We start from the raw sequence: 13243 nt of genomic DNA on the forward strand, positions 1-13243 counted from the left end.
GAGAGAGCTCCCCCGAGCCCCCCGAACCCTCTTCTCTCAACTGAGGAATGAGCAGCAAGGTCTTTTCTCACTCTCACCACCTCTGATAGGAGAGGTAATAATTCCAGGTCCCCATTTCCCTGCCTGCCCATCAGCCCTGCCTCAGGTTCTTTCTAGATCTTTCCATCACTGGTATTTCTGGGTTAGGCTACCTGAACTTGTGGGCCAGAGTTGGAATAAGAGTGACGCTAAATGAAAAGATCCCCAGGTGATTCTATGCACAGCTAGGATGAAGATGCATTGAGCTAGTCAATATCCTGGAAGACTTTTACTAATTTCCTGATTGTGAAATCCAACCTAGTGTACTTGTCATACTGTGACTAAGTTAATATCCAAATATGTTTTAACTCAGAAAGACTCAGAAAATAAACTTTGGTTTTTCAGAGAAAAAGAAGAGTGATGCCAAATTATGTGAGTCCTTGCTATGCACCAGGCACTGGCCTCAACATGCATGGTCTCATCTTGATTCCATTGAGACGTACTCACAGCGCCTCGCTAAGCAAGACAAGGTCAAGGTTAAGTCACTTGAGCAAGGTCACCCTGCTTGCAAAGGGCAGAACCTGGGTTCAGCCCAGAGGGTCTAATTCCAATACTCAGATGCTGAACCACTATGGTGAACTGCCACCCCAAATGGGAAGCATTCTAAGCAGGGTGGCGTTCAATACAGTGAAAGACAGGACAGACTCTGGCCCAGCAAAGTAGCTGTTGGCTGCAAACAGCCCTCTCTACTGGGAGTCCCAGCTGAATGTTAGCTCAGCGCGGAGGCAGACGCCAGTGAGGACTTCCGAGCCCTTAGCTGTGCACCAAGCATAGGGGTGGCCCGGAGGAGGTGTCATTCTGGCTTTCCTGCTCAAAGCCTGGGGCAGAGACTGGCTAACTGTGCCCCAAATCTGTTTTCTCTTATTCCCTGGGCTCACAGCTGCATTACATTTCCTCAGTCCCTTGCAGCTAAGTGAGGCCGTGAAGAGATTCAACTCATGGAGTGTGGATGGGAGTGATGGTGCCACTGCCCTAAAGCCCCCTGCAGGATCTTTTGTGTCTCTCTCTTCTTCCATTTCCTGGCCATTTGCAGGTGATTCAGAAGACTCTGAGGCCCTAGGAGATGCTGGAGCCACAAGATGGAAAATCCTGTGTCCCTGAGTGACCCTGTGAAACAGAGCCACTAACCTCTCCCCATCACGGGACTTGATATGAGTGAGAAATAAGTTTGGCTTTGGTTAAACCACAGGGCATGTGGGGCTTTTTAAAAACTTATTATCATTATTTTAAATTTTATTTTATTATTTTTTATTGAAGTACAGTTGCTGTACAATATTATATAAATTACGGTTGTACAATATAGCGATTCACCATTTTTAAAGGTTATATTCCATTTATAGTTATTGTAAAATATTGGCTATATTCCCTGTGTTGTAGCAATACAATATATCCATGTAGCTTATTTTATACCAAATAGTTTGTACCTTTTATCCCCCTACCCCTTTATTGCCCCTCCCCCTACTTCTTCTTCTTCTTCTTACTATTATTACTGTGGTATCTAGTGTCACTTACCTTGACTACTGCAGCCCCCCTGGTCCAGCCTGGGCTTCAGTACTCTAGTCCTCAGCCCACAAGCAATGCTTGCTGAGGCCACGGAAGCTGCCTCCCTCACTCCTCTCTTTCTCCACTCTGAGCTGCGCCGTGATTGCCGAGGCATCCCTGCTGTAGTCCTGGGATGGGTAGCTGTCGTTTTCCTTGGCTTTAATGCCATTTGGTCCCATCTCTTGGGTGGTGCAATGGAAAGAACCTTTGGCTCAAACCTGGGTTTGGATCTCTGCTCTGTCATTTATAGTCAGGCATTTACCATGTGCCAGGTACTGTTCTACGTGCTTTAGATGTACTAAGTCCCTGCAGCCTGGAGGTAGGTACCAATGCCATTCTCACCAAGGTCACAGAGCCATAAATGATGGAACATGGGTACCCTGTCAGCCTGGCTCCTGAGCTCAGCGTGGTAACCACTACTTTCCCTCCTTGCTCACTTCCCGCACACAGCCCAGCTTCCGTGTCACTTGGTAAATGGATCAGAACAGTATTTCCAAGTGTGAAATGTGCTGCCTCTGGAACCCAGAGTCTTACCAGGCACTGTGCTCCCTTCTTCATGGTGGGAGCTGTGAGATACAATAAGTTGCTCTTTAGTTTTGAGGGAGTTGACTCAGCATGCCCCAGAATACTGGATCTCTAAAAAGGTCACTCATGTGGTGGGTCCCTGAATCTTCATACAGTTTCTCTCTTGCTCTCTGTAAAGCAGGTTTGTTTGTTTGTTTGTTTGTTTGTTTTTTTGCCGTGCCACACCGCTTGTGGGATCTTAATTCCCCGACCAGGGATTGAACCTGTGCCCTCAGCAGTGAAAGCACGGCATCCTGACCACTGGACCACTAGGGAATTTCCCTTTAAAGCATGTTTCTTACCAAGGTCTCCAATATACCCGCCACTTCTTGTTTGCCTGATCTGATTAACACGCCAATAGCTTTCCAATATCATGGTCTGACACTTGGCAACAGCCATCTGCTTTCAGGGTTGTTGTAATGACCGCTTTCCCCAACTTCTTAAAAAAAGAGTGAAAGTTTCTAGAGTTGCACCCCTGCCGCATCGTCAGGGGGTCCTCTGAGAGGGTGAGGAGAGCAGGTCTGGGCAGAGGGAGAAATGGAGCCAAAACCAAGGCCTTCCCAAACCCATTGCGATCTCTGGGGCTGGGATGGCACTTCCATGTGGTTGGAATGGAGGAGAGAGGACCAGTCTTTGGATGGGGGCTGCCCGTTGGGAAGGGTGTAGCCTTGGGTGAAGCAGCTCACTTTGGCTGAGGGCAGTTCCTAGAGAGGGATTCAGCTTTGTGCCATCATCAGATGGGACTGCGGGCAGCTGGGGAATGAGTGCCTTGGGCCTGAAAGGGCAATCTCCACGGTGCATCACAGATTCCTCTACACCTCAACGTTCCATGTTTCTCAGGGTCCCTGCTGTCCACATCAGTGACTTCAATGTCTTAGTGTATTGGCTTCCTCCCTCACATTTCTACATATATATGTACGTATATATATGAAGTTTTCTAGAAGAATACACAAAAAACTGTTAACACTGGTTGGAAATTAGGTCACTGGGAAATTTGGGGGTGAAGGTAGCTGACTTCTCTTGTATACATTCTTAGTTTTGTACCACATGCATTCATTTTTCTGTAGTACACACATTTGTGAAATAAATTCATAAAAATCCTGGGAAGATGAAGTGCAACAAAACATATCATATCATTTCCCAGGCAGTTCACAAAATCATCATGAATCACATTTTCCCTAGTCATCAAAGTGTTAAATGACCATTTTAGTATCCTTTCAACATTTTACAAAGGGAATCGCATATGCTTTTCTTTCAAAAGTCTTTGCTCTAAAGCACTGGATTCTGTACTTTGCCGGCAGTACCTCGCTTAGTATCTCACTTTGTCCACACAGCCCCTTGAGGTAGGTTTTATCATTACCCCAATCTTATAGGTGGAGAAACTGAGGTGAGAAACTGATGGTGGAGCTTGCTAACGAAATGCCCCTTTCTTTGACACCCACAGTCCCCTCCAAAGGAAAGACAGGGATTCTCAAAGAAAATTTGCTAATAGGAAACTGAGGTATGGACGGGGAGAATGACCTAAGGGGAAATCAGGGCACTGCTGGGTCTTGAACCAGAGCTTCTGACTCCCAGACCGGGCCAGTGTGTCCCTCAGTGTTGGGGGCTCTGAGCAGGCTCAGGAGGCCTTGAAAGGAGAGACATGGTGGGCTGGGAGGCCAGTGGCCCCGGAGTCAGGAGGTCATCACCCTGCCCTGCCCTGCCCTCAGTTGCTCACCCCAACCCAGGGGTCAGGGGGGAAGGGACTTTATGGCCGAGGGGATTTATGGCAGAGACAACAGTTTGTTCTCTGAGCTGCACCAGCCTGAGCCACCCAGGGAGCAGTTTTACACACATCCCTGCAGCCCCCAAATGGGGTTTCCAGCTGGAGCTCTGGGGCCCACCCCTTGGCCGCAGCCTGAGATGGCCCCATTTCCCATCTGTGCAGGAGCCCTATGGGGTCTGTCTGCTCCTGTGAACCCTCCATGAACCCCAGAGAAAGAGGGAAAGGCTTGGAGGCCCCCCTGGTAGGGGCCAAACTCCTCCCAGGAGCTCAGAGCAGGGGGAGGTCAGGACCCCAGCCAGGGCAGAAACAAGTCTTCTGGGATCCCCTTGCTGTTCCCCTATAGAAGTCTGTTTATGGCCCTGAGGCCCCTCAGTTTAAATAGGATTGTTACCTACTCATTCCTTCCAACTCAAGCCTCTACCCTCAGTTCTCTGTTGCTTAATCTCCAGCTGATCACATCTCCCCGTCTGCTCAGTGTCCCCCCTCAGACATTCCCCAGGAACTGCCAACCCATTGTGGCCAAACTTGAACTGTCCACTGTCTTCCCTTCCTCTCCCATCTCCTTGTTCTCACCTGTGGTACTCCACTTATCTCAGCTCTAAGCCAGAAACATAGGGTTCTCCTTGATGCGACCATCTTTCCGTCGCCAAGTCTTGCCAATACTGCTTTAAATATCTCCCAAATCTACAAACCTCAGAATTCCATCTTCCTCCGGGGACCTCAATGTTTTTTCCTCTTAAGGCCTTCAACTGATTGGATGTGACCCACCCACATTATGGAAGGTAATCTGCTTTACTCAAAGTCTACCGATTTAAATGTTAATCTCATTAAAAAATATCTTCACAGCAACATCTTGACTACAGTTTGAACAAATATCTGGGTACCATGGCCTAGCTAACCTGGCACATGAAATTAACCATCACAGCATGTATGTATTTTTGTATATGTGGAAAGTGGGTGGCTGGATGGTTGAGTTAATCAAGGAATGAAGAGTGGATGATCGGACATGTGGGTGGATAGTATGTGGTTGGTTATCTGTTTGGATGGGAGGATGAATGAATGAATGGATGGATGGGTGGATGAATCATGGAATGATTGGGGGAACAAATAGGTACAGGGACAGATAGATAGGTGGATGTGTGTATGAATGGGTAATTAATTGATGTGTGGGTGGGTCAATAAGTTGTTGAATGGTTGGTTGGGTAGTTGGACATTGTCTAGTGAATCTGTGGTTGGATGCATATATACATGCACTGATGGATGGCTGTGTGAATGCACGTATGCGTGGATGCTTGAATTACCGGATAATCGAATGGTTAAGTGTATAGATTAGATACAAGTATAGATGGATGGAAGGGTGGATAAGTGAGTGGATGGTATGGGAAAAGATATATTGGGTAGTGGATTTCTTTGGGAAAATGCTAAATTGGGAAAATCGAAAGATAACAGGACCTTTATTATGGAAGAAAGAGTTGGTAGAAGGAAAGCAACGTATCACGTACCACTTGTGTGATTTATACAAGTTCCTTCATTTCTCCGAGACTCTGTTTCTTTATCTAAAAAAGAGGGAAATAAAATTCTATCTACCTGGCAGGGTGCTGTGAAGCTCAAGTGAGATATGTATGCAAGTGTCTGGCACAGTGCCCTGAATATTGTTAAGCTTTCAAAGATGTCAGTTTAATGCATTCCTCTGCCTCTCCCCCTTTTTCTCTCTTACTCTTGGGTGGTAGGTTATGATTTATAGGGTTGAGTCATACTGAGGTCTCTTCTGGACCCTTCTACCCCAGCTTCAATATACACACATCACTGACATTGCTGATACGACCCCCTGAGCCCCACACTGAGGCATAGAATAACCCTCAACCTCTCGTCCCAAAAGAGACACCACTGGCTGAGCTTCTTGCTCCAGCTGGAATGATTTTTTTTGTCCTCCATGGCCCAAAGACAACATCTGGGCCTAGCTACTGCTTCTCCTTGAATCTTCTCATGATACTTCAAAATGATGAGAAACACATTTCATCCCCTTGCAGAGGCAATGCTTTCTTCAAGAGAGATGAGAGACATGTACAAGGGCACACACACACCCACACACCGCCCCCCACACCCCCCCACACCAAGTTTCTATCAGGGGCCTCGGTGGGAAGAAGTTTATGATATAGCTTAGGAGTCTGAGAAACCTGGGTTTGAATCCTGGCTCTGCCGTTTTTGGGGCTGTATGATTTTGGATATGTCACTTTCCTTTACTGAGACTCAGTACCATTATCTGTAAAATGGGAATAATATTGCCCAAGGCCTTTGTGGGAAAGCAGTGAAATAATTATGGCCAAATTGTCTGGTGCATAGTAGGCACTAAATAAATACCATTCTCATCCTCATTGGGAAAAGTCTGGCTGGGAAAGAAAGACCTAAGGTATGACAATTTGGGTTACATCTATGTGTTTGGAGCCCAGTGGAGTCATTGGTAGGGGAAGGATGATGAATGTATGGATTGATTCATTCATTCACTAACATTTCTTATATTTAAAATCAAGTTAACTGAGGAATAATTTATGTACCGTAAACTGCATCTATTTAAGGTGAACAATTTGATGAGTTTCGACAGGTATATGCACCAGTGAAACCACCACCACAATCAAGATACAGAACACTTTCATTACTCCTTTTGCAGTCCATCCCTCCTTCCAACCTCATTGCCAGGCAGCCACTGATCTGCTTTCTGCCTTTATGGATTAATTTGCATTTTCTAGAATTTTATGTAAATGGAATCACACAGTGTGTCCTCTTTTGCATCTGACTCCTTTCACTCTGATGAATAATTTGGGGATTCATCCATGTTGTTGCATGTATCAGTAATCAATTCTTTTAAATTGCTGACTTGTATTCCATAATATACCACCTTTTATTTATCATTAACATAATTCTTTAGTAATTTATTCACTCATTATTCAAATGCTTCTTTATTTGTTTATTATTTACTACTTTGTCCATTCATTCATTCATCCATTCCGCAAATATGTACCGTGTGCCTGCTCCATGCCAGGTACTGCTCTGGCATAGCACCAGAGCATAAAGCATATGTATATGTTAAAGGTATATATTATATATATTTATAATTATATTAAATATAATACATATTTATTAGAGGACCTGGAGCTAAAGCAGTAGATAAAGTAGAGAGGGCCTGCCCTGAAGGAAGGATATTCTATGATATAAGCAAATAAATATATAAAATAATAGGCTGTGATAAATAATATGAAGAGAAATATAGCAAGTTTTGTGGGTAGGTGTTTATGGAGGTGTATGCTACTTTATGTGAAGTGGTTGGAGAAGGTGCTTCGGACTCAGCTCTGTAGATATTTGGGGGCTAAGTAGACAGAGTTAGAAGTGCAGAGATCTTGATGTAGGTGTATATCTGGGATATTAAAGAGAAGCAAGTCTGAAGGAGGTCTGGACTGAAGACAGGTGTGGCCTGAAGGCAGGAGGGGAACCAGGGAGAGTGGGTCCAGAAGCTAAGTGTAAAGCAGGTGTCAGGAAGGAGGGAGGGGGGCTTCCCTGGTGGCGCAGTGGTTAGGAATCCTCCTGCCAATGCAGGGGACACAGGTTTGAGCCCTGGTCCGGGAAGATCCCACATACCATGGAGCAACTAAGCCCATGCGCCACAACTACTGAGCCTGCGCTCTAGAGCCCGTGAGCCACAACAAGAGAAGCCACCGCAGTGAGAAGCCCGCGTACTGCAACGAAGGGTGGCTCCTGCTCACCGCAACTAGAGAAAGCCTGCGTGCAGCGACAAAGACCCAGCGCAGCCAAAATAAATAACTAAATAAATAAATATTTTTTTTAAAAAAAGGAGGGAGAGGAGAGCCTAACGTTGTTGGGGTATTGCAATGGAGGGGCAAGGGGAGGGGAGGGGAGGGGGAGGGGGAGGGGTTGGGGAGGGGAGGGGAGGGGCAAGGGAAGGGGAGGGCTTCACATTGCCTACTGGAGAACTTTGGTGTTATAGAAATGCAGTAGTCATGGAAGGTGGGGATGATGGAAGTAGGGTCAGGAGAAAGGGAGGCAAAGAGGTGCAGAGTGAACACAGACTCTTTTGAGGCATTCTACTGTAAGGGGAGAAGAGAAGTAGGGTGATCACTGATGAGGGGTGTGGGAGCCAAGGAGTTTATTTTATTTTATTTTTTTTGGCTGCATTGGGTCTTTGCTGATGTGAGCAGGCTTTCTCTAGTTATGGCAAGTGGGGGCTACTCATCGTTGCGGAGCACAGGCTCTAGGCGCGCGGGCTTCAGCAGTTGTGGCTTGCAGGCTCTAGAGTGCAGGCTCAGTAGCTGTGGCACTCGGGCTTAGTTGCTTCGTGGCATGTGGGATCTTCCCGGACCAGGGATCGAACCTGTGTCCCCTGCATTGGCAGGCAGATTCTTAACCACTGAACCACCTGGGAAGCCCAGAGTTTATTATTTTTAAGCTAGGAACCATTTGACATATTTTTATGCTAATGGATGGAGTCAGCATTTGCTGAAGGCTCTTTCTTTCCAGGCCTGGTGCTATTTACTCCGTTCTTTTTTCTCATTTTTTTTCTAGAATTTTGTCCCTCCCTTCAGCTTTAAGTAACGACTTTCTGCAGAGGAGGAGGGTGTTTGAGTGGATCCCTAGGGCCAGAGAGTGGGCCAAGGAGGAGGAGGAGATGGGCAGAGGGGAGAAATCCTAGCCTGACCGGATGGCGTTCCTCTCCTTCACCTCAGAAGGGCCAGCTGGCACCGGGGAGAAGGCAGGCCCGAGGTTCCCCAGTTCCTGCCTGAACTGGGAAAAGCATCACCTCGGCCCTGCTGAGGGAGGCCTGGGGACAGGGAGTAGTCTGAGGTAGGAAGTGTGCCCCTCGGCAGTGACTCAGCCTGGCTCTGGGGATGAGGTGAGCCCAGCACCTGCTCTGAAGTCACCTCCCTGGCCTGCAGGCCCCAGGCCAGACCCTCCTCATGTCCGTTTCCGACAGCCTGCAGGCCTTGGGGACTGGGAGGGTCCAGACAAGCAGCCAGGAGGGGCTTCCCTGCCTTTGGACAAGATCCCACTTGGACACAGTTTCTTTCTTTCCTTTGGAAGCTGCTTGGGAGGGTGGGTGTGGAGTCTACAGACATGGGTGTGAATCTGGTTCCAGGATATTCCGAGGGAAGACCAAGGTGACCAACCTGTCCCGGTTTAGCCAGGTCTTTCTCACATTTAGCATTGAGAGTGTCGCTCATTGTGAAACCCTTCAGTCCCAGGCAAACCACCCTAGAAATAAGCAGTGGATGTGGCTGAAACTCAAGGGCAAGAACTGACTCATCCAGCCCACGAGAGCCAGCATGATACAGTGGGTAAGAGCCCAGGCAGCAATCCTGGCTTCGCCACTTAGTAGCTGTGAGACCTGGGTAAGTAGCTTAACTTCTCTGTACCTCAGTGTATCCATCTGTAGAATGGGGATAATCATAGCTCCTATCTCTTAGTGTTGTTGTGAAAATTATACATAAAACATTTAAAACTGCCTGGCTAATAATAAATACTCAATAGATGTTAGTGTTTAGGTATTATTTGTAACCTTAGTGTCCAAAGTAGGTACTCAGCAAGTGTTTGTTTGTTGATTGGTCTATCTAGTGATCAACTGATCTACCTTCTATCTATTTACTGAATTTGTGAACGAATGGGGTTACTTTGGTAAGAGCGTATACAAGGCGCTCGGGGTAGCCAGAGGAAAGGGAGACTGATTCTATTTAGCAGCAGATTCGCAGAAGGGTAGTACTCAGGCTGGGTGTTACAGGTTTGGTAGGAGTTTTCTAGTTAGACAAGGGTGGGGGAAAGGTACCTCAGCAGAGAAGCCTGTGCAAAGGCATAGAGGTGTAAGAGCAAAGGAGCAAGTTTCTTCACCCCAGGCACTAGCTGGTTTTAGACACAGCTCAGCAACTCTGTTGTCAAAGCAACCAAATCTTGCAGGGGTTGGTTTTCCTCAGAGATTTTCCTACACCCATGATCACAAATGCTCCTACCCCTGCCCAGTCTATGTTCATCAATCTGTACCCCATCATTCAGCTCAGCGCCTAATACATAGTACGTGCTCAGTAAATATTTGTTGCTCATCGGCTGTGTACCTGCTGCTGTGTTAAGGGCCTTACGTGTATTCTTTTCATTTCATCTTTACTTTGCCTATCTCCCATTTTAAAGATGAGAAAATTGAGGTATAAAATAAACGCCTTACTTGAGCAAGGTCCAAGAGCTGGTAAGTGAAATGCTGGCATTCAAAACCGAGGAGTGTCTGCCTCTAGATTAAACTTTAACCACTCACTTACATGTTTCTTCAGAAATGGCAAATGGTATCTCTGGCTACAGTTCTAAGAACAGGAGGAGGTTGGTTGAACTCTAGGATCTCTGCATTTACTCTGGTGGGGAGGTACCTCTATTTAACTCAACTCAATAAACAAGGGTAGCTCCCTGCTATACAAGAGAAGGGCTTCAGACTGAGGAGATCAGGCATGTGAACTGTATAGCGGGGTTGCTTGGGTTCCCATCCTGGCTCCATGCTTCATGGCGGTGTGATCCTGGGCACGTCACTGCTCCTCTGTGGCCTTAGTTTCTGTTCCTCTAAAATGGGGAATTGAATGAGTTAGCTCACATAAGGCACTTGGAACAGCACCGGGCACATGGCAAAAGCTGAATGTGTGCTAGCAATCTTTATCACTACAGAGTCCCAGATCCTGTGCGGCCATCAGACAGTGGGGACACAGAATGGAGTAATGTGTGACCCTGCCCTGGAGGAGCTCAGGGGGCAGTGGGAGAGGACAGCAGCAATAGCTCAGAGGAGTGGGCTGGGCGGCAGGCCCACCTTTAGGAGTCACTGGCAGGTGGATTTTATTTAATTTACAGGAGTGGGAGGCAATGCTCGGAGCAGGAGGGCAGTGTGGGGCAAAAAGTTGTGAAGGCTAAGTTTGGGGTGCTCGATACAGGCAGAGAAGTCAGCACCCCAAATAGGATGACCAACCACCCCTTGGTCCCGGGCAAACTGAGACATCTGGTCACCCTAGCCTCAAGGGAGACCTAAGGAGCAGCCAGAGGTAGGAGAAGACCAAGACAGCAAGGAAGAGATGGGTAACCACCATTGCTGCCAGGAGGCCAAGACATGAAGCCCCTGGATTTGGTGACGCAGCCATCACAGGGGGACTGGACGAGAGCAGCCTCTGGGAATGTGGGGTTGAAGGTTTGATTGAAGTGGGTTGAGAGTGAAAGCGTGGTGGGGAGGTGAGAGTGTAGACAACTCTTCTGAAAAATTTGGTTGAGAAAGGAAATGAAGTTCAGGGCATTTTCCTCCTTTTTTTCTTAAGATGGACGAGATAGGAACATTTAAAAATGATGACAAAGGCGACCCAGCAGAGAAGGAGAAAATGGAGATTCAGGGCGGAGTACATTAATGGGAGTCAGACCGACAGGGGAGATGGGATGGGGCAGCCCAGCTGGGGGAATGGCCTTGGGTGGCCATTTGGCCACCATCTCCATGCTGAGAGGAGAGAAGGAGTGCAGGGGACAGCAGGGATTTGGCTGGGGGAGACACAGGGACTCACATCTGAAGGCCTCCATCTTCCTTATGAAGATCAAGACACGCTCATCTCTTGAGGGAAGAGGGACGGAGCTTGGGCAGGGGTGAGGGTGAAGGAGGAACGGCAATCAGAGGGCTGAGGAGTGGGAAGGAGCAATGAAATAGCCATCGTGGAGGGAGGGAAGGCAAGCTGGCTGGAGTGGAGGGGTGAGCCTGCCGGCAGAGGGGTCACCCATTGCAGAGGAGGGACGGTGACTCCAGAGACCATCTGCCTGGCTGGGTGAGTTTCTTCAGCTGAGCTCAAGGCAGGAGCAGGGGAAGTGGGATGGGGTGTGGCATCCCGGCTCACGCTTCAGCCAGGTCATGGTGACAGAGGCAGAGAGGGCTGGAAGGGGAGAGAATGTAGTGATGGCACTGACAGGCCATGGGATCTGGCTGGAGGAGAGGTACAGGAACTCAGGTAGGTGGGGAGTAGAGAGATGCTAGAATCAGTGGGTGTGTGTGAGGACTGCTCCAGGTGGTGGAGGCGGAGTGGGCTCTGGGGCAAGTGAACCACAAAGACAGAGGGTTGCAGTTGGAGAACGCCATGTTTGAATGCTTGCATTTCTGGTGATGACAATTTATGACAACTGATTTGGAGTGGAGGGGCATTGGTGATGAGGAAATCCAAGGTCGAGGAGGCCAAGGAGTTGGCTGGGACGTCCAAGTGACCCAGGGCAGTGGCCAGAGGCAGGTTGAGAAGGGAGCCCTCAGTGAGGCTGGTGGGAGATAGTCATGGGGGTGAGATGCAGCCCATCAGCCTGAACCCCAAAGAAGCAGCATACTTTGAGAAGAGGGTGGAGAAGCCAAGGTCAGGAACTAGCCATGGGAAGCAAGGTGGTGCCACCTCTACCTTCTTCATCTGAGGTGTGACAGGAAACTCAACCTCCCCTCGGGAGGGCGGGGTGGGGGGCACGTCCTCAAGGAAGGGACAGCTCTGCTGGAGCGAGGGAACGGAGGATCTGAGAAGAGGAGCAGGCTGTGAGAGTGCTGTTTATGGAGCTGGAGCTCTGGAGTGCACCCTGAGAAAGTTCTGGAAGGAGGAGAGGTGGGCGTCTGGGCCGGGGGAGAGCCTGCGCAGGGTGTATGGGCATGAGGATTTGAGGGGATGGGCCATCCTCCAGGCATGTGAGGCTTTGCCCTCAGTCCCTCAGGTGCCTTGAAGGGTGGACACCTGGGCCCAGTGGGATTCAGCTGAGGCCAGGAGGTGTGACCAGAAGCTTCAAGATGGTGGTGGTGCATGGTTAAGTGGTGCTCCAGGGGGTGTTGGATGGGCTGTTATGCCTCGTCCTGGAGAGCAGGCCTGAGTCCCAGGGCTGGTCCCAGCTGGCTCTGGGAGGGTGTCCCCCACCCCCATCATATAACCCCTGGGTCAGGGGCCTGTCTCCTCGGGAGCTGGGAGTTTGTGGCTGGCCTGAGCCAGCTGCCTGGAGGGGAGGAGGCCCCTGCAGTGACCGGCTCTTTTACACCCCAAGGAAAAACAAGGCCCATCTGCAAAAACCCGGAGGTGTGAGGTGAGGGCTTGGCAAACGGAGGCTGTGAGGGAGGAGCCTCCCGGTCAGTCTTTCCGCTGAGACGGTGTGGGAAGGCCAGCCAGCCTCCAGCCTGCGATCTGGCCCCCCTCCCTCCGTGGGGCCTCCCAGGGCCTCCGGAGAGCAGCGTGGAGCCGGGAAAGCCTCGGAAGCACCTGGAGGAATGGGAAG

This window comes from Mesoplodon mirus, assembly GCF_964341445.2.
Source record: "Mesoplodon mirus genome assembly, chromosome: 5".
Lineage (NCBI taxonomy): Eukaryota > Metazoa > Chordata > Mammalia > Artiodactyla > Ziphiidae > Mesoplodon > Mesoplodon mirus.